This window comes from Rissa tridactyla, chromosome 3 (assembly GCF_028500815.1).
Source record: "Rissa tridactyla isolate bRisTri1 chromosome 3, bRisTri1.patW.cur.20221130, whole genome shotgun sequence".
Classification (NCBI taxonomy): Eukaryota; Metazoa; Chordata; class Aves; order Charadriiformes; family Laridae; genus Rissa; species Rissa tridactyla.
Window position 1 is genome coordinate 88,908,501 of NC_071468.1, and position 21,676 is coordinate 88,930,176.

Below are 21,676 nucleotides of genomic sequence, written 5' to 3' on the forward strand. Positions count from 1 at the left end.
AAAGTTGTTGAAAATTGGCTTTGTTATTTCCAGGGCTCCCGGGATTACTAGTTAATTACTTGGCCCCTGTTCTTCCTTCTTTTTTCTTTTTTTATTTTTTTAAGAATACTTGAATTAGTGACTCTGAATGATGTCAAATTAAATATCACCAGGAATATCATTACGCTTTAGCAGAAATAAACAGATGTTATACTATAAATGATGCAAGTGTTAAACTTTATGCATGATAGATGTATCAGATTGATGTGTTTTATGGATAAATAAAGCATTCCTGTACAAGTAAATTCAGCTGGGACTTCTAGATTGTTGGGTTGGGTGTGTGTGTCTTTAGCTTTATATACACACCTCCACCCCCACCCCACTGGGGTAATTTAGACAATACATCATGAAAGCATTACTGGACTGAGAAATAGCCTGCTACCCTCTCTCTCTGTCCCCCAGGACCCCCCTTCTGAAAGTGGACAGACTTAACTTGTGAGAGGTATCGGAACACTGTAGCACATAGCCATATCAAATCACATACAAGCCTCATTAGCTATAAAATGTTTTTATTCCTGATTTGAGCAGCTGGGCCAGTTATCTAATCTGCTGTCAACTGTTTCTATACAGTTAACTGGATCATCTACTTCTGATACTGCAGTAGGCTTTACATTTTGCTTTTATGCTTGAGTTTCATGGTAATTTGTAATTTTTCATAGCATATTATGTTCTTGAAAGATGTCAAACATATATATATACATCTACACACACAAATACCAAAAAAAAGCATACCCAATCCAGTAGCTCAACTTTCATGTCAGTCTTCTTGTGACTAAACAATGAGTTCAATGCATATGAAAGAGTGGCAAACCTGAAGTGTTACAAGATGCATAAAAATTGTTTGAGCTGAGGTGTGTTGAGGCTCTGAAATATTCACCTTCTGATCAGGAGGATGCCTTTTGTTGTTTCACTTTGGAATATGGCTTCTTAATTTAGGACCATATTATGAACTGCTTCAGTTTAGTCGTACAATGCAATTAGAGGCTGAGCGTGTTTTAGTCCCCAACCAGCACGGTGGTTGTACGATGTGTAGGACGGAACTGCTTCTGTTGGGGTACTTCTTGTTCCTGCATAGGTGTGTATGAAGCTCAGACATGCCCGTGCTGCCCGACAGTCTAAAATCCCCAGCTCAATAAACTGGTACAAGAGATCTTAAGCTAAGTTTGAATGAATGGGATGTTGGGTAAAGAGTTATTTTTGTTGGTTTGTTTTCAGTTCTGTAGCAGATGCAAGGAGGTGTATTAGCTTATGGTTCAGTGCCGTTTATGCTCATCTGGGTTTTTGCAGGGGTGAGGAGAAGTCAGCAGCACGAGAGAAATCAAGGCTGTGAATTATGGTTGGGTTATGGTCATTTCTAGAGGCAGCATAATTGTTCTTTCAGGGTTGTGCTAGACTACACTTCAAAACGTAGATGTTTGGTGGCTTTTTCCAGTGGGGAGTGGTTGCTCAGATGTTTAAGCATTTATCTAACAGCTGTAACTGGGAATGACACCTCTGAATTCTGATGTAGGATTATGAATGTATGGGACTCTGTTCGTGTACCCCTTGTCTGAAGAGACTGCACAGGCCTGGTAATATTCATTAATTGGAGCTCGGGTGCAAGTTCCCTGGCTACTTTAGTCAAAGTCAAGGATCCTGGGGCACCAGCTCGCTTAATTTCTTCCCTCTAATACCCTCGCCCTCCCCCAGCAGCACATCCCTGTTCCCTCCCTAATGCTGGTGTTCATATAAGCAGGTGGTGAGCCACTGCAGAGAGCTGAAATGACTGAAAAGCAGTCACATTTTGCTGGCTAAGCTGGTTATATTAGGTCAAGCTGCTGTGGAATTGCACTGCAATTCCTTATCTTAAAATCTAAACCTCTTGGACAAATAACTGTATTTTTATGCTATATTCTCTTACTCTACCCAGGATTTTCCATAATAAGACACAATAGAAATCACTCTCCTAACTTGAGCGCATATAAATAATAATTATGCTGAACATGTTTTTTGAAACATGCAGATGTTTTCCATTTAGATTAATTCCTTTTCCCTTTCTGTGGGGGCCTCAGTGCTTTAAAATAAGTTTTAAAATATGTATTTTTGGCAACTATATTGTGGTCGTGCACAACCTGCAAATTCTTCAGAAAGATTAAATCTTACTCCAAAGCAGATTGCAGGAAAAAACTTCACAGATTCTCATCCTATATTGTTTTATTGTGTACGGGACCCAAAACAGTAACTCTGAGGAGCAACTCACTCAATTTCTGATGATTTTTAAAAGCCTTGTTACTGTTAGTTTTCGCAGAGGTATTTTTAGCTGGGGTATTATCCTGCTGCTCATAAAACTAAGGAAGAAGAGAGGCAAATAAACCATTTTTGTACAATTGCCTAGATAATAAGCAAGAGAAATGGAAACTGCTTACTTATGAATAAAAACTGACCTAGTAGAAACACTTGCCTGACCAAACTAATAAATTACTCCATGTAATCAGTGTGGGCCTGAGCGTCCAAAACAAGTGGTGTTGACCACTGCCAAAAACAATATGCCTGTTTCGTAAGTCATTAGCAAATTGGAGTCAAGTAATCGCTAATAAGACATTTTTATCCAAAGCATTTAAAACATTATTTGGAGTATTAGTTATTTACTACAGAACATGACAATCTCACTAAAAGTTGTCCCTTACCCTGTAGGCATGTATTTTTCAGGTCTGAGGACGGTGCTTCTCAGGTGGGATTTCAATCCAAGCAAAACATATTCAGGCATCAGTCTCAATACAGACATGGAAATGTTGTTGGAAATCCTGAGGTGATGTGGTCTCCGGATTCTGGGCATTCATTTAATGTTATAGAGGTGTATGTTAATCACTTTGAAATGGTTGAAGAAACAGATTGCAGAAGAGAAAATGAATAATTGTCAAGGTACAAGCAACTACAACTTTAATGGAGACCTACCTGAAACACAGGTGCTCAGCACTGTAAGTGGGATGGTTTAAAGATGACAGAAATAATCAAGCTGAATCAAGGGAAAACGTTTAAACATTAAAATGCCAATAATGATTGTTCGTTACTTAAAACATCTTATTAAACTCTCACAAAATAAACAATATTGAGGTAAGCCTCTTGGGTAAAAATCAGCCTGGCTTACAGGGATGTGAAAACTGGCAGTTAAAAAAACCCAAACAGCAAACGGCAAAACCCAATAATAGAAACGAAGTTCAAAAACTGGGTTTTTAGGCAATAAAAAAGCAAAAGACACTAAAGAAAAGAAATTTAATCCATATTAATTATGAACAGTAAGAGTGAGATTTTCTGCTGTTCCTCATGCTTTACCTTAATGGTGGTACTGGTGGAAGTATTAGATTGTCAGTATAAATGTGGTAGATATTTTTAAAATGTCAGTTTTATGTGTCTTGGAGAGAAGTCTTATTTTCCATTTTATTAACAGCAAATGAATATGTTAAACAAAAGCTTTAAAAATTTGTCAAGATCCTTAAATTGGAATGTCCAAATAAGCTTTGGCTAGTTCTTTGAAAAAAAACTCTGGTAAAAGGTTTCTGGACCATGCTGAACTGAGTGGGGAAGAATTTTTAATTATATCTGGGATAAAATGAGAAGTTCAGGAAGATTGCATTAAAGTTAAAGCTCCTATTTAAACTACAATGGTCCTGGTTGCTGTAACCTTAGATAAAGAATTGAGTAAAATGAGAAAATTTCACTAACCAAGAAATGAGGGAAAAATAACTCTTACTGATGAGCATGGGCTTATTAAAAACAATCTTAATCTAATGTTAAAGTGAGTTTACAGATTCTTGGTTGACTCTTATTTTTTACCTTCAGTAATACATTTGAATTCATACTGTTCCTTATAAGAAGCTGGACCAATGAAAAAACAAAGCAGGCCTCCTGTGTTACTAGAGAAAATGCGATTTAAAACAGAAGTTTCTGTGAGGAATAACAAAATAGTTGTGGTTTTATGGTATTTCAGGGGTTTTCTTTCAGCTCTGCAATGTTTAATATCTTTATCAATGACTTGGAGGCAATATTTTTAGTGTCCAAGGGCCATAGAAGAGACAGGGTTTAGGTAAAGTACTATTATGCAGCCAGAGCAGGAATGAAATGTACCAAGACTGATGGCTTGTGTTATGTAGAAGTCAAATCGGTGGTGAAAGGGTTTCTTCTGACCATAAAAATCTTAATTTAATAATGGATGCATAACAGAGGAATGAGAACTGTGTTTATCTGGTACCTTACAAGAGAAGCTCTGACAAGTTCAGGGCTGCCAGAGCAATCCTGGACTGGTGGCGTGTGTAAATTCAATACTGGCAATGGCCAGTTTTGGGAGCTTTGGAGAGATTAATTGTGTGTTAACATTTAAATATAAACCATTGACCATAAATTTCAGCTTAGGTAGAAAGCGTTCAACTCTTTTAAACAGTACTTTCATACAATGTGGAAAAGCCAAGACGGCTGGTATTGGAACAACTTTTTAGGTAGGCGGTTTCTAGCAGAAGGCTAGAAACTTGGTGTCCTGGAGCCTGTTCTTTGAGAGCTGGGACAATGGCCACGTGCCAGCCATCAGGACTGTTCAGGTGTCAGAAGGCACTCCAACTGCAGCTGTGATGGCTTCAAAGAAGCTGGGCACGCAAACCTCTTGCACTGGGAAGACACAGTTAAATAGCTGGCTGGTCATATATATGTGCCATTCATGTACACAGGAATCATGACAGTCAATTCATTTTTTGCAGTTGTGTTTCTGAAGCCGTTCTTTATTCATGTAACTGTCAAATACAGATGTTTAAGTACTGAACAGTGCACAAGAGAGAGGCACACGCAGGGCAGCTTCTAGGGCAGCTACTCCTTCATCTGCCACACTTAAGGGACTTGTGGGCCTGCTCTTTCAAGTTATTTCCTGCGTGCTTGCTTTGGAATATTTTTCCCTTAACTTCCTACAAATATTTAAATGGAGGAATGTGGCAGTTTTCACAGTTGTCCTAAATAGGTCAATGAGCATGGCTGGGCTGGCAGTTCTGACTGTTCAGGAGGAATGAGAGGCATTTGTGGTGGAAGACTGAATCCAGAAAAAACGAGGTGCAAATTCAAGCTCAGTTCTTCAACTTGTGCTAGTTAGCTTTCTGCATTTCCCCAAATTACTTCCAACTGTCATAAGAACAGGTACCAGCCTTCTGAGATTCATGTTCCTGAAAAATATCTACCTATGAATCTGCAAATGGAAACCATTGAGAAAGCAGAAACAAACCTGCTTTTATTATTCATATTCCAACCAAAATAGAAACCTGGGCAGAAGAAAGCTGAGTATAGAGGAAACCTGTAATTTTATATCTTATTAATCTAAAGATATAAACGTATCAAACAAATAATGTAAATTGTGTACAGCTGTAGGGATTTCTAAATAAAAGACGGTCAAAATTGGCATTTATATGTAGGTAAGTGGCACTTTTACACAGCTGTTTGTGTAGTAAATCTATTATGGAATGCTTTCCCCTTGAATGATGATTGTTAGAACTGGAGACAACATTTCACTGATAGTTTTACTGTAAAATAGTTGTAGCATTTCCTGAACTCCATGGATAGAGATTGCTCCTGTCTATATAAAAAGGATCTGTTTTTGTATCTGGTGCATAGATGGGAATCTCGTTTCTAGTGTATATTCTCCAATGTGTTTCCTAGTGGTTTTGAGTACTTCTGAAATACAAATGATACTATGGGTGATCAAAACAGGATGTTTCTAGATACACAGCTTTTCATTTAGCTATGTTAAAATGTCACTGACCAAATTAACCTCGTTGAGTGAGAGAGCCTTTTTTCCATGTTCCACAAAACAGTCAGCCCAGGGAAGATGCTCAAAGGTAATGTTGTGTCCCTATGGTGCTGAATTCTGGGCGTGAAAATTTGGAAAACTATTGATGGAGTAAATGATGGAGTAAATCTTCTGTGTTTTGGTTTTTTGGTTTTTTTTTTAATCATTAGGCTACTTCCTGTCTGTGCCATTCTGGTAGTGGATGATTGCACTCTCCTTCTCAAATTAAGTTCAAATTTACAAGAGGAATTTTTTTTTTCCCCTTAGGTCTTGCTGCTAAATCTTCCCTGATAGTACACTGCCAGCACTTGAACAAGGGAGAAAATACATGAATATTCCTTTTTCCTTGTCTTTTCATACTTCCCGTTGGCAAGAAAATATTTTGGTAGGATATTACTTTTCCTAGAGTCAATGATCTCATGAGTCATTTATTCTTTTCTCTTCAGTGTTCAGAAGTACTGAAAAGTAAAGTCATTTCTGAATTACAGTTCTGTCTAGCCCATTGTGCAAAAGAAAAAAAACCCACATTTTTTTAATTTGAGGAAATTGGTAGTCTCCTTTTAAATCTATTCACTTATTTGGAGTGGACTGAATATGTTAGAGGAGGAAATGGACAATTACAGTCTGTTTTTATTCATGTGTCTTCTAAAACTAGGGGGTTTTAGAGTCATCTTTCCAGTGTGTTTCAGAAGACTCCACCTCTAAAATAAATATGGCATCGCCCATCTCTCCTAAACATGCTTTATTTAATCAACAGGGACAGCTGAAACCGTGCCAACATCTGTATTACACTTGCAAACCTATAGAATGAGCTGAGGAAAGGATGGTACTTATGAGAGCCACCGTTTCCCCTCAGGGCAGGGGCCGTTGGGTGACGTGCTTGAGTGGATCACAAGTATCCGACAGCTGATTTTTTCAGTATTTTTTTAGACAGCTTTCCTTTTCTTTCTCCTTCATGTTCTTTTGGTGAATAGTTACAATATGTCTGGTATACATTCACAACTTGGAAGTTTCAAAAGTTATTTTGACTCAGTATTTTAACTCAGACGTGTTGAGAATTTGTAAGTGTAATAATCCATCTAGATTTATCATTTGAATATGTTTCTGCCATATGCTGCTGATTTCTTATTGACGCATGTCGAACTCAGTCTTTTGACTAAGTTGTAGCTCGCTTTTTCTGTCCAAAAACATTATTTTACATTAATCTGTTCAGCAAATTCCTAGCTTTCTATTTCTCAGGTATTGAGTGCTGTAAGCTCGCCAGGATGGATTGTCAGTAGAGCACATAGAAAGTAATAAAACAGATGAGGAAGAGAAAATTAAACTACAGGCTTTAGGCCACAGACAAGAAATTATATTAAATAAGCTTGCTTCAAGGGAAACTTGAAATAAATTGAAAAGTAAGGGGTTTTGTATGTGATCTTGTGGTTTATTGTATATCCAAAGCAATAGCTTGACAAGTCTACTCTTAGACTTGATAAAAATTTTGATATTGATCAAAACTGTTAAATTTTATTAGAACGAGAGGATAGTTTGCACGGGCTTTTATAAATGCTATTGAATATACAATTATTTTAAAATGAGCGTAACATGGTAACAAAAATATTTACTATTTATCATCTAGGTTTTAATATAAAAATTCAATTGCTGCCAAAAATGCTCCAGATTCTGTGTAATAGTTTTTAGGTAGCATATTCAGTGAAGGACATAGTTATTCATGCAGTCACGAAGTATACATACTGGAAAAGGTAATTAATGAAAAACTGAAGAAAACACCTGTATTATATTTAAATATTCAAATAGAGTGGAATTTTTATTATTAAAGAGGGGTTTTTATTTTTATTATTACAGAAGGGTTTTTATTTTATTTTTATTATTAAAGAGGAGTTTTAGCTAGATATTAGTGCTTTATCCGTTGCACATTAGAAGCATATAATTGAAAAACGCGAATGTCTCTCAGGTCTTCTTTGGGCTTTTATACATACCATAATTTTTGTATTTTCTTCATGTGTATTTATGATTTCATGTTGACCTTTGTAAGCAACATGTTGTCACTGCTGTTTTTATCTCATTAATATTTTCATAGCCTGAACAGTATTCTGTTTGTTGTAGACATGAGGTGAGTACTTCACAGGGTACGATAAACTTTATTTTTTCCATAGAGTAATATGTCAAATATGTTCCCTCTGTTACAATCCACTACAACATTGAGCCCAAACCTCCTGTACTCCAAGGGTTCACATCCATGGGATGTTCTAAAACCACTGACAAATAGCGTGATAGACTGGTTTGGGGTTTTACTTTAGGTGGAGGGGGATTATCATTTAAATCTTAAAGCCGATTCCAACATTTTGTTTGCATGTCTCATGCCTCAGTATTTTTTCTCTGTGGATTAGGAGTTTCCACCCGATTGTGTTTCCTACAAAGCTTTGTAGCCCCCGTGTTGCTGAGCTGGTGAGGTACACCCTGGGATGTGTGCACTGGCACAGAGCCTTACGTACGCATTACTATAGCGAGCAAGTAGAGGCATAGGCACATTTAACAGCAATTACAGTTTTCCCACAGATTTTATTTGGAAATTTAATATTTCAAAATACATGATTTGCTGTCAACTGAAGTAAAGAAAAAAAATCAAACATGCAAATATCCATTAGAATGTCAGAATATTACCTCATTTCCAGTGAATAAGTAGGGCTGTGTGACATTTCTGTTGAGTATTGGTGAAGTTAGTATTAGACAGGACAAGAGGTAATGGGCACAAACTTGAGCATAGGAAGTTTCGTCTCAACATGAGGAGGAAATTCTTTCCTTTGAGGGTGGCAGAGCACTGGAACAGGCCGCCCAGAGAGGTGGTGGAGTCTCCGTCTCTGGAGACATTCAAAACCCAGCTGGACGCGTTCCTGTGCAACCTGCTCTGGGTGACCCTGCTCTGGCAGGGGGGTTGGACTAGATGATCTCCAGAGGTCCCTTCCAGCCCCTCCCATTCTGTGATTTTGTGTTAATATTGAAAATCTTTTCATGGTAGTGAAAGGTATGGTTAGGTGAATACTTACCAAGGTCATCTTCTGTAGCATATTAAGAGTTCTTTTTCTGTGTTTTCTCGCATGTACTGAGTTTTCTTTGCTTTATTTCAACAATACAGACGTGGAAGGAATTGCAATTTTTTATGTGCTTTTCTGAATCTTGTGGAAAAAAATTAAACTTGAATTTTGATGTATCAGGTTTTTTTATTCTAGTACAGACATTATCATTATTAGAAATAACGAATAAGAATAATAAGAGTCTCCAAAGGTCTCTCTAATCAGGCCTCAGTCAAACTATTTATAATATTTGGTCCCATTATATTGTAGTACACAAGGTTAGGTACTATTTCTTGAGTAACTTGCTGTTTATAACGCAATGAGAGGAGGAATGAAGTAATATAGAATTCTGCTGTATTTATTTATTTTCATTTCAATAATCATAGTAAATACTGGTTATTCCCATCTCAATCTAACCATAGGTGCATATTCAGACTTAGTATTAATTTATGTGGAATTATTTGTGCACACACAGATATGGCCATTACATCATACATAGAGTTAATATTTCTGGGGTGTTAGAAAATTCCATATTTTCACAGGGCCCTGTCATCAACAGAAATGGTAAACTGTTACTGGATACAGAGGCCTTTATTGCACAGAATATTCTATATTTTGGAATACTGTGTTTTACTTGGAAACCCTGTTTCCTTTTTTAATCTTGTTAAATGTGTCAGTCTGCACGGTAGCTTGCATCTGACTTTTGTCTGTGCTTTTTCTTCTCCATATGTTTCTTTACCTTCTGTCCAGATTTATTCTGAGAGCTGTAATCAGTTTTCACAGACTGTGTTTTTTTCCCAAATACATCCAATGCGACGTGTGCAGGCATGCTCACTCACAAGATGCATCAAACAGTGCTCATGGAGAGTAACAGATAATTACTGGAAGAAAGAAAAAGAGGAAAGGACATAAAAGCTTACTAGCCAAGCAGTTGCTGTCTTTAGTCTTAGGAAAGGAAAATGGCTCATTCTTCACTATTGGCTTTTCTCCTTGAGCCAGTAAGAGCTCAAAGTCCTGCTGCGATGGACCTCAGCTTTGAGCGAATGCCAAGGAAACCGATGTTAGCAGTTAATGTTAGGTAGCCTTAAAAATACAGTTCAGTAATATTCAGAGAGACCTCTTGCATCATGATTTTCTTACAAGAAATCAGAAAGTAATTTGCTGATGGTGTGTTATACACTATTATTTTCATTGGTTTTAATAGTGGATGTCGCTACATTTCAGAATTCTCTTCTGCAATTAAAAATCTAAGAATCAAAATGTTAATTTTTTACTGAATACTTAAATAATACGTTTCCTAATTTATACTTCCAAGTATATCCACAAAACTGCATGTGGCTTTTGTCAGGAAGGTTTTTTACCCTCTATGGCCTAAACCCCGTGCCTGAAGTGTCTGCAGTGTGGCGTGTTGAGATGGGATTCCAGGGAGAGAATCTTGGGAGTCTAAATTTACTCAAGATACTGAGGTTTCCAGTGTGTTTAAGTCTTTCAAAGACTGCCTTTTGAAGAATCTTTGAGTTTGTCTCCTGTTTTGTCCATAGTCTTCTGCAATTTATTTTTTTTAATTACTATTTCTTCTGTATCTTCAGCCTTACTATATATTTCTTTGGTTGTATTAAACCTTCAGTGGAAGTCTGTATATAAATCTCTCGTGCTCCCTAAGGGAAGCATTCTACAAATCATGTATTAAGAGAGCTCAAATACAAAACACTGCCTACCCCTCTTATGAAATAATTGTGTACAAAGGGGAAAAGCATTTCCCACCATATTTAGAGCTGTTAACTGTTTTGACTTATTTGCAAATGAAGAAGATCGTTTGCTATTCTTTACCATGGTGTTCCCAGGGGAATGTATTACATCATCTCCCTTGTTTTCATTTAGATGCTTTTCTCATATTTTCTTAGACATAGCTCAGCAGCTATGAGTAACAGCAGTTTTAGTAACACAACTCAAATATAAATGGGCTTGGCATTTTAAAATTTATTCTCTTTAAATATTTTTCTCAGTTTCATAATATGTACACTATCAGCATTTTGTTTAATGCTGCATTCACTTGTAATGGGCTTTGTTCTTTATTATAATAGTAGAAAGACACTCTGTCTTTACTTTACTACTACTATAATGCTCGCCTCCTTTTGCCCTAGCAGATTTACATCCACCATCATCCTATATTGCCTTTGCTTGACGTCCTCTTACACTTTCCGTAAAATACTAGAGATCAGTGTTTGCAATATTCTTGTAATCATCCAGCCTTTCTATGTTGCCTGTGTACTAAACACAAATCTAGACTCTTCTAGAGTACCCACATAGGCTGCAATATTTTTTACCTGTTCTCTTTTATCTTAAGGTCCAATAGAATGGACAATTATAAACTTGTGTTTGAATTTTTAGTCTTGAGAATCTGGGGTCCCATCACGGAACTCGGTAAGTTTAAAATGACAGAAAGGAACACGGAGCTTGAGGGTCATCTGAACCTGAGCTAGTCATCCTAGGCTAATTTTATGAAGAGGAGCAGATGCTCTTCATGTAGAGCAGCTGTCTCAAATTTGTCAGATGAAGTGTGTTTTAAAACTATCTTTTTTTTGTTAGTTGATTATAAAAAGAGCTTAGACTAGCTTAGATATTGAAATATACAGTATAGGTTCTTAAGTTGGGTATCATGAATTCATACTCAGTTTGCACTTTACTTGCCTTTGTTGTTGCTGTGTGGCTCCGGAGGCTTCTACAGAGACTAAAACTTGGTTTTGAACTTATGTCAGCCTCTTATTAAACAAACTGTTTGTGTCTTTGAGAAATGCCATTCTACTGCTTAGTGCGTGAGAAGACCTCAGCAATTGTTTGTTACTTTTGATCCATTGTTATCCTTTAAACTTTGCAATTTTGGCTAGGAATATATGGTATTCTTTCTCTGAGACGGCTCATTTATTTTTTATGAAATATGCTATTTATGAGTATTTCTTTTGTGAAATATTCTATTTCATTAGACCATGGAAAATGTGGTGAAGCCAAGTGGTGCTTCAGATTTTCACGTTTACCAAACAGCAGATCGGCAATGGTTATTAAGACCCAAGAAGTTAAAGAGAGGAGGGCTTTAGCAGAAAGAACATAAATGGTGACACGGGATTTAAGTCTCAGTTTCAGCTGACATTAGAAAGAACGAGCTGTGTACTGATGTTACTGGCAATTTTGTCAGTCCATTTCATTTCTTCTTACTTTACTTTTCAGCACAAGGGGATCTATAAAAGGCAGCAGAAATTAATATCTGGAAATGGTTATTTTGGATTGCGTGCATGAATATCCATAGACCAAACTGATGGCAGACTTTATTTCAAGATACGTTAGACATTTCCTACTTTTCGTACTCAGAAGGCAGCAACAGATAGTGTTTGTTTTGGTTGGCTTCCATTTTTTCTGAAATAGTAACTGCTAGCTATCTGCCTCCTCAGCAATTTGACAGGCAATGGAAAAGACGGGAGAGGAAACGAGCCATAAATACAGCTATTATCACAAAAGGTGGGATAAGATGCATCATTTGTGCCTCCACAGAAGTTGGCCTAGTGTCTGGGACAAAATGTGTCGCCTATTGACAGTAAAGGTGCTCTTACAAATGTTGACCTAGCACTAGCAGGTCTGCTTTGTGCACAGAACTGCTTTTCCCTTTGCTCTTGTGGCACTAGGACAGATACATAGTCAACAGCTGAAATGCCAGCACCGAAATAATGTCACTAGATGTGTTTAATAATTGCCAGTCAGTCAAAGGGACATTGTTGTTGTGATTGTTTATGTAGGAAGAGGCCCAACCCATTTGGGTCCAGTAAAGAAAATGGCTGAGTGACAGCCCAGGAGACAGGGATGTCAGGGTCAGAGATATTTTGATGAAGGACCATGTGGGAGTAGCTTATGGAAGTAAATGAAATAAATAGACATAAATTTAATATAACTGAGAAGAATAAATAGACATAAATTTAATATAACTGAGAAGAATAACAACAAATGATGGAGATTTATAGTTACATGTGAATGAAAAAAAAATAAAATCAAAACAAACTATCAAAACTGTTGATATAGAAATGAGATGTACTGATAAGAGAGCACAAGATTTTCAGTTTTGTAAATGGTGGGTCTGTTGGTATGTTAAAATTCTGTTCAATTAACTGTGATGAACTCAAGACACTTTTTATGCTGTCAAAATGCAAGCTGATACAATATTAGCAAAATCCTCATTATTAATAGAATATTAAAGATCAGTGAAAATGAGATCTTTAAAACTTTTTTTTATGTTATCTTTGTTGATTACCAGATGAAGGAAAAATATTAAGATTGCATTCTCCTGAATATTATTACTTAATAGCAGAACTTTACTGATGTCATCTTCAAAAGAATAAGTCTTTGCTTTTTTCTGATTTGTTTGGTGGTGGTGGTTTGTCATTTGATTTTTTTTTATTTTATTTTTTTCATTTTTTTGTGTGGTTTTGAAAGCTGGATGACTCCTTGCATTCAGACATTCCAGCTTCCTGTCCTGAACAAAATTTGGAAATGTAAGTCAATGAAAATAAAGGGAGTGATGTGTGTTTGTTGCTTTGCAAAAATGGTGTAGGAAAGTTTGATGTATTCAAAGTGTTTGAGCCACCCCAAAGAGCTATATCTTGTCATACTCTCTTGATTAAGCTGAATAAGAGAATTTATTAAAATAGCTACACTCCTGGTAACTTTGCAGGAAAAAAAGAAAAGAAACATATCTCCAGCTTCTATAAAAAGTTTCACTGGGGTGTAGGCTACCACAGGTACTATTTTGGCCTTTCTTAAATATTATTGTTAGGCCACCTTCTGTGATTTATTATAAGCACTTACTGCTGGACCCTCAAGTAGGGTCCAGCAGGTCCTCCCTCAAGTTTTTGAGAGCAATAAACTTTGAAAGTTTGGTTGTGATACATTTCTGTAGCTTCCAGTTCCCGTTATCCATCAGCTATATTTCAAAATGTAGCATCGCAGGTATTGTTAAACGTTTCTTGATGTGTGGCAGGATGTGCAGATTGAGATTTTAGCCGTGTAGCTGCTGGGGTTCATAAAGAAGAAATGACAGTTGTTAACTGTATGGGAGCTGTTGAAAGTCAGTTGTGTAGAGAGCTTAAGGGTCAGTCTAAGCCTTTTCTGGGATTCAGTAAAAGCTTTTCTAGAAAATAGATGTCAGAGCATTTAGGAGATATCTTGTTAGGTCGTCTGACAATTATATGAATAAAATACAAGAGAATTCTCAGATTTCTTTGTTTTCTGATTATTATTTGTATGTTAAAATATTAATGATTGCATGCAGCATAATCTGCTGAAGTCCTAAACGATGTTGGATTCTTCAGGACTATTGTTGTCTCAATAGGCAAATGATTAAGTTTTTCAAGAAATGCCACTGGCATGCAGACAACCATTTGTTTTCAGTTTTACTGTATAAAAGAGTTATGCATCCTAAAATTGTGTCTGATGAAATGTTGCTCCAAAACCATGGTTCTGAGCGTCTTCCAAGTTCCAACTCAAATTACAGGCATTTGTGGAATTGGCACTGTCCCTATCCCTGCAGACAGATGTTGACATCAGGAGAGTTCTCTGAGACTGTTAAACATAATGCAGAGTATATATCTTGCTGTTTATTTTATTTTTCTTAAAATACACGATGAATTCTGATCTCCTTCCTAACTCTGCTAGATACGGTTCTGGCAGCAGATCATATGATGCGTGCTGTCCTGAATTAGTGGGGCAGTACCACCTTAGACATTGCGGTGATGGTCTTTTGTTGCAAAATCATTTGTAACCTCCCGAGGAAGAGGCAGAAAGCAGTATTCAGTGGGACTAATGTGTTATGTCTAAGGAAGAGAGAAAAATTTGTCGGGAGAGGAGCAGGCTGTTGTCTGAGCTCTGTTAGTGGGAAACTGCAGTTTTCAGGGCTTGTCAGAATTGCCAAGAATGACGTTTTCTCATGGGTGCCTGGAACTAGTGACTTTTCCTAAAGGCTTCCTCAGCCCAGGGCATCCTTCAGCCACTCTTGACTTTATCCTGTTACATGAGAGATGAGGGGTTTTTGCTCTTACTTCATTTATAAAGCTCTTTTGAAAGATAATTGTCAAGCTGAGGAACTGGGAGAGTTTTTAGCTTGGTAGCACAAAGAGAAAATATGCATTGAACTAAACACTGTTACTATTTATGTACAATCGCATGTTTCTGTCTGTGGAGAAAAAGACAGGTTAGATAGTCAGATGATGATGAGGAGGAAGAAGGGTTAGAAAACCGCTGGTAAACTTTGCTTAAATTTATCTAGAGTCCTTCAAACAATAAATAAGGATAAAAGAAAAACTTCAGGGAGTTTTTGTGCTGGCTGTCCGTACAAAACGTTCAGGCATCTGTTGAGAGATGTAAAGTCAGAATTTTTTAGGAGTTTTGCAGTAAAGAACAACTGAAATTATTGAAGTGTGTTACTGTAGATATCTTGCTTGTTGCCACATAGTGCTCATCCATGGAATGCATCTGCCTCTGTATTCCACCCATAGGGACAGTGCCCTGTTTGTACAAAGCATGCCATTATTTTCAGATTGGCACAAGTCACACTGAAAACAGATCGCTCTATAATCTTTCCTTTGTATAAATGAAGAAAATTCCAAGATTAGAAATTGTTTCCGCTCCCCTTTCCCCCCCTAGCAATCACTGACCTGCTTGTTATAGCTGCTAGTTGGTGTAAATGTAGATTTAAAAGCCCTGATGCATCCGTGTGGTGGTGGTATGCAAGCATGATACTAGGAAAAGAACTCTAGTGTTATAAACAAGGACTTTGTGAATTTTGGTTTTGAATTTAACATTCAGTTAACAGAAGGTGTTGGCATAATTGTTTACAATTGAAAAACTCTTATTTTTCATACTGGAAAAATAAAAAACTTGACAAACTAACTTGCTAGCTTTTAAGGCAGGTTTTTCTTTTCCTTCAGTTACAGTACCTTCATAAACAATAACTAATCCAGTCCAGAGAAAAATATCTGCTTCTCTCCTTACGAACAGTGCACAGCTTGTGCTGTGAATTCAGAGATGGTAGTTCTATGATATTTGTTTCTAATAGTTTTTAGAAGTGAAGCTGATTGGAAAGAGTCAACATAAGCTGTTTTCATAGAATCATAGGATGTGTTGGGTTGGAAGGGACCTTGAAAGGTAATCCAGTCCAACCCCCCTGCAGTAAGCAGGGACATCTTCAACTAGATCAGGTTGCTCAGAGCCTCATCCAGCCTGGCCTTGAATGTCTCCAGGGATGGGGCCTCCACCACCTCTCTGGGCAACCTGTTCCAGTGTCTCACCACCCTCATTGTAAAGAGATCCAATGGCCCTTAAATTTCAGTAAGAGACCATTATTTTTCATTTTATCTCTTGTCTAGCAAAGGTGTAGTCTGGGGTATGCTTCACTGTTGAGCTGTACTCCCAGGTCTTTCCTAATTTCAAGCAGCCATAAAGAACAAGGTGTTCAGAGCAGTTTTTGCTCAATTCTCCATTAATTTTACTACAAGATATTTTTTTTAATAGCAATGGAAATTTGCTAGCAAAGCCCAATCATTTTTATGTGAATCTCTTATACTGTGTACTGGAAAGGTGAGCAGGTGGAAAAAAAGCCTAATTTCTCCAAAAAAGATATCGTTCCTCTGATGTGTGATATATTATTGCCTTTAAAAATATTTAATTTTTACTATTCAATATGAAATATGGCAAAATATACAGTTAGCATAGCTATACTGCGTGTTATGTGTAATTTTTAGAGCAAGTCCAGAAGAGAAGTTCAGGTGTCCCTGTGAATTCGAGGTTGTTGGGGATGGAAAAGTCAGCCTAGACAGGAATTTCCTTAGGCATAGCCATCATTGATGGGTACCTGGCTGTAACTGGTATTGTGAGTTTCAAGTGCTTGGAAATGTTGAATTACACCTGAAAATCGTGAGATAAACTTTTGATTTCTGAAAAGTATTTTATAATTTCCAGTATTTTGGAGGTAAGCTCAGAGGGGGACTCAGGTGTACCTAACAGACTCAACCCAGAAGGCCACACTGCTACCCACCCCTGCACCATCAACAGCCCGTGAGCTTTTCACCTATCACTTGATTCCACAGACTGACTCGTGGACACAAACACCAATGCACTGTCCGTCACCAAGAGCAGACAGCACAACTGCCTCTTGAAAAGTCAGGTGCATCTTGCCTCTTGCTGCAGCAACTCTTTCTCTTTGGATTTTGCGCATGGTGCTTCCTCGCTAACCATGGCTCACATAGCTTGCACTGTTTGTTGTATTCTATGTATGTTTGTAAATGTTACCCTTAGGGGGTGAATGGTCTTTAGCTTTGCATGCTCATGCAAGTGTCGTGGATGGAAATGTCTGACACGGTTACGATTTAGTAGAAATTCAAAATTTTTTAATGATTTGAAATAAATCCTTGAATCATAGAATGGTTAGAGTTGGAAGGGACCTTAAAGATGATCTAGTTCCAACTCCCCTGCCATGGGTAGGGACACCTCCCACTAGACCAGGTGGGCTTTCTGAGCTGTGAGCGCACGTTGCCGGCTCATGCTGAGCTTCTCATCCACCAGCACCCCCAAGTCTTTCTCCTCAGGGCTACTCTCAACCTATTCTCCGCCCAGCCTGTATTTGTGCTTGGGATTGCCGTGACCCAGGTGCAGGACCTTGCAAGAGGTTAAGTTTATAGCAACACTTAAATCATTAACCAATTTAAGGATTTACAAGATGATTTAACAAAATAATTGAACAGAGACTTAATTGCAGATTCAAAGACAGCAAGATTCCCACCAACTTACTAGAAGATATCTTAAATCAATACATAGACATGTGAGCATAAGCATACAAACACACCACTTGAGGGGTTGCACACATGCCTACACCCGAGTTTTTAACTGCTATGACCAAAGGTCCCTTCGCAACACCTGGCTCCAAGGAGACAACGGGTGCCCCTTTTACACGTGCATGGACAAATATTTGGATCCAGTGAAGTATAAGAACACCCACACTCATTCAGAGCTAATGTGTATATAGAGAGGTGGATGAAAGAGAGGATAGCCTATAGTTAAAATTTCCCTCTTTGAGTTTGGAGTTAATACTCACAATGCATCAGCATTCCTCAGTGGGCAATAACTGAGACTCGAGGGGAGTTGACTCCCCCTGGCCTTCCAACCCTCAAGATGTTTGCCTGAGTGGCATCCCGACTCAGGGGAGGTGCTGGTCACACTCCGCTGCGATCCAGGAGAGCTCAAAGGGTCTCGTTAGAATCACTACTTAGAGGGTCCAAGATAATGGACTTTCATCAGGTATTTTTCCACTCCATCCCAACTCGGATGATGGGATGTTCCGAACTTTCTACCAGTTGTGCAAGTCCAGAACTTGCTAAATGTGAGAGTTCTGGTATCACCTCCCTTTGGGCACAATCCAGGTACAGATGTGCTAGGCTGTCAGGGAGTGATAGTCCCAAGCGACAGGGGAAGCAGGAGCCAGGCGCTTTAAGGGATTGCCTTAACGCTCTGGTCCTTTATCTTTCGCAATTCATGCCTGACTTCTCCTAGGTCGGTATACGTCCCAGGGATGGGGAATCGTTGCACCACCACAGCAAGGCAATGAGTTTGACTTCCTGGGAGAGCCCATTTGGTACCCATGAGAAGGGAAGCAGGGATGCAGGCGGAGCATGCCGTGCGAGAGGGCCGGAGGGATGGCGCCTGCTCGGCACACAGCCCGTGCACACTGGGGCCTTTATTTGGTGCCGCATACATGCGCCGGATGCAGCCCACAGAATGTCCTTGGCACAGCCTGGCTTTGTGCAGTCTCTTGCTTGGGGACAGGCTGTGGTAACTTCATAGCGTGTTACAAGTTTCCTTCATGAAGCATTCTTTCCACCCATTAGAGTGATTTTTATTTTGTTGTTAAATTAAAGTTTGCTGGCGCTGACAATTTTTCAGCTGGGTAAAGCTGTCTGCATGCGTGGGAAATAACTGGAATATAAGCAACAGAGTTCAGTGCACAGTCAAAGCTGCAACTGGTAATTCCTCATCAGGTTAAGAAATGAGTAAGCTTCCTGAGAGGAAGGCAAGCGAAGGATGCAAAGGTCGAATTGAAAGATAAACAACCTTACAAAAGGAAAGAACAAGTTGGATGAGATAAGTTGAGCTTGTCTTTAAGGACAAATAACTGAAAATATCTAGTGTAGCTGGTGCAAAACTATAGGATCACTATGCACATATGGAAGAGAACACATTCTCTCATTTTGTAACACAATCTGAAATTATTTTAAGAAGAATTTTGAAATACTGTAGGTTCTTTTCTGTTACATTAGGATATTGCTTCATCAGAGTATTCATAAATATTTATATTTTGAACTGTCTCAAAAATGCATACTAACCTTTGCTTTTTTTTTTTTTTCCCCCAAAATTTTTTCCCTTCAAGCACTTTATTTAAGATTGATGTCAAAGGAACATTATGAATGCATTATTTTTTAAATTCTTGACTATCGCAGGCCTAGCATTTTGTCTGGACAGACAATGAACAGTTTTCAGTGATGTTTTTAGGGTTACAAATGGAAAAATGTTAATTATAGTACAGCTGTTGTCTGCATACACAATATCCTTGTCTCTCAAGTACTTAGGCAGCCACTTGTGTTTGGCAAGTCCAGCACAGTTGGGCTCAACTTTTTAAACTCATGCCCAGTATGTGGCATTTTTCCTCCTTTATTTATACCTAGAATGACCCACTGTGATACCCATTTTTTGGCCTCCTGTTTTGGGATCTTTTGTGACATCCTCTAGTAGGGGGGATCCCCTGGAGGAAACTGAGGTGCAAAGAGAGGTGGTGCTCCGTATGCCAGTACCTGTCTGTTGGGGATGTCCAGATAAAGTGCTAAGTGAGACTCCCAAAGATGAGGTCTCCTCCTTTTGAGGAGAAATAGAGGATAAGGCCCCTTTTTTTTCTTGTGCAAGAGGCCCCTTGCAGTTTGCAAAGGCTAGACAAAGGTCTAGTCTTTAGATAGGAGGGACCATGATGTCTTCTTAGTAAGTATGTCATGGGGCCAGTGTAGTTCAAAGAAAGCAAAATTTAAAAAAAAATCTTTAGCTCTCTGATTGTGAAACTTCTTTTTGCAAGGTATTCTATACCCTCAAACCCAATTAGCATCAGTGTTACTTGCAGCATGCAGCACATCCAAAATTCAGTTAGCATTTGGAAACACAGAATCTGTTACATGTTTTAAGGCATCATCCTGTATTCCAGACTTCAAAATAAGCTTATTCAAAGAAAAAAAAAAGCCTTCCTAGTCTAATATAAATTGAAATCTTACACATTCTTCCTAATGCCATAAAAAATACTTTGCAGCTGTAAGACAGAAAATTGCGATTCAGGACGTTACTGCTTGCAAACCAAAAATTTAAATGAATGCAGATTGATTACTGGGTAATTAGTATTGATAGAAGCTGAAGTTAAGTCCAAAACATTGATGTCGTTTCTAGTTGCCTAACTCTTTTATTGCAAAAAGTCTCACATCGAGTGAAATTTCAATCTTGTGGAACAAAATAAAAGTTTGAAATGTCCGACTTCCCTGGAGAACAGAAATTCCCTTGTGCTCACCAGCCCCTCCCCAACCTGTGAAAAATGAGGCAAGAAGTTTACAGAAAGAATTTACAGCGTATTAATATAAGAAAATATTAGCACTTGAAAAAGCAGCAACATTCCCCCAGTTTTCGTGGTAACTGCGTGCCCTGTTAGACCCATCATACTCTGAAATGTATTTCATTTCTGGCATGTGGCATGTCTTTGTCCCAAAGCTTCTGATGTCCCATACAAATGTAGTTGTCCTTTAACTGTATAACTGTGGCTCTAATGCAAATCCTTGTATAACTGTTGGAGGGTTTTGACGTTTTAATGCCATGGGTGAAGTTGCTGCTCTGAAGCATTACTGTACACCAAACTCTTTCTTGGTGGCACTGAGAGGTTCTGGACACTCTTTGCTGCCATCTTTGTGAGTGGAAAGGCTCAGTGTCTTGAAGTTCTTCACCTCTAGTTTTCCATGAAGCTGTTCACTACAGTATGTATCTGTTCCAAAGAAACATCTCGGTGCCAAGTTTGAGAATAGATGACATTTCAGCATGTTTGCTCTCCACTGATGAAATATATAAGTGTGCAATTTTCTGTTTCTTGCCCATTTGGCTTTTGTAGCTAAATTAGAGCCAGGTGCACAGCTCAAGCCTTGCTTGAACTTTGATGGTTTGCTGATCTCTTGACTATAAGTGTGCAAAAGTAAGATGGTATAAATGGCTTGCCTTTTTTTTAAAACCCCAAAGGTCATTACAGTTTTAATACACTCAGGTGGTGCTTCAAAGACCTCTTTGTTATTTCACACAGCTAATTCTAAGTAGATCTACATGATATTTCCAGTACCAGAACCTCAATTAAGCCCTTTATTCTTGTAAAATCGTATTTCTATTAAAGCTTGAATGAACCACGTTGCTAAACCTGAATGTTTTAGAACTTTTTTTTAGCCTTCAAGTGTGTCTAAAAATAAACCATCATAAGCTTTTTCAGTACCACTTAATATGCGTAACAAACCCACTAAACTGAGAAAAGCAGAGTTATGTTTTGAAGGAGATTTGATTTCCAAAAGAACAAAACAAAGTTTAAGCTTTGACAACAAGCTGGGGAACAAAAGAAACCCAAGTCATTGAGGAAAAGTACCTAATCATCATGTCAGCTTGA

General features: G+C 38.1%; 1 protein-coding gene across 1 annotated transcript in view; it reads left to right on the top strand.

The window, feature by feature from the left end:
• ME1 (malic enzyme 1) overlaps positions 1 to 21,676 on the top strand; it is a 202,029-nt gene that overhangs the window by 74,419 nt on the left and 105,934 nt on the right. The window lies entirely within an intron of this gene.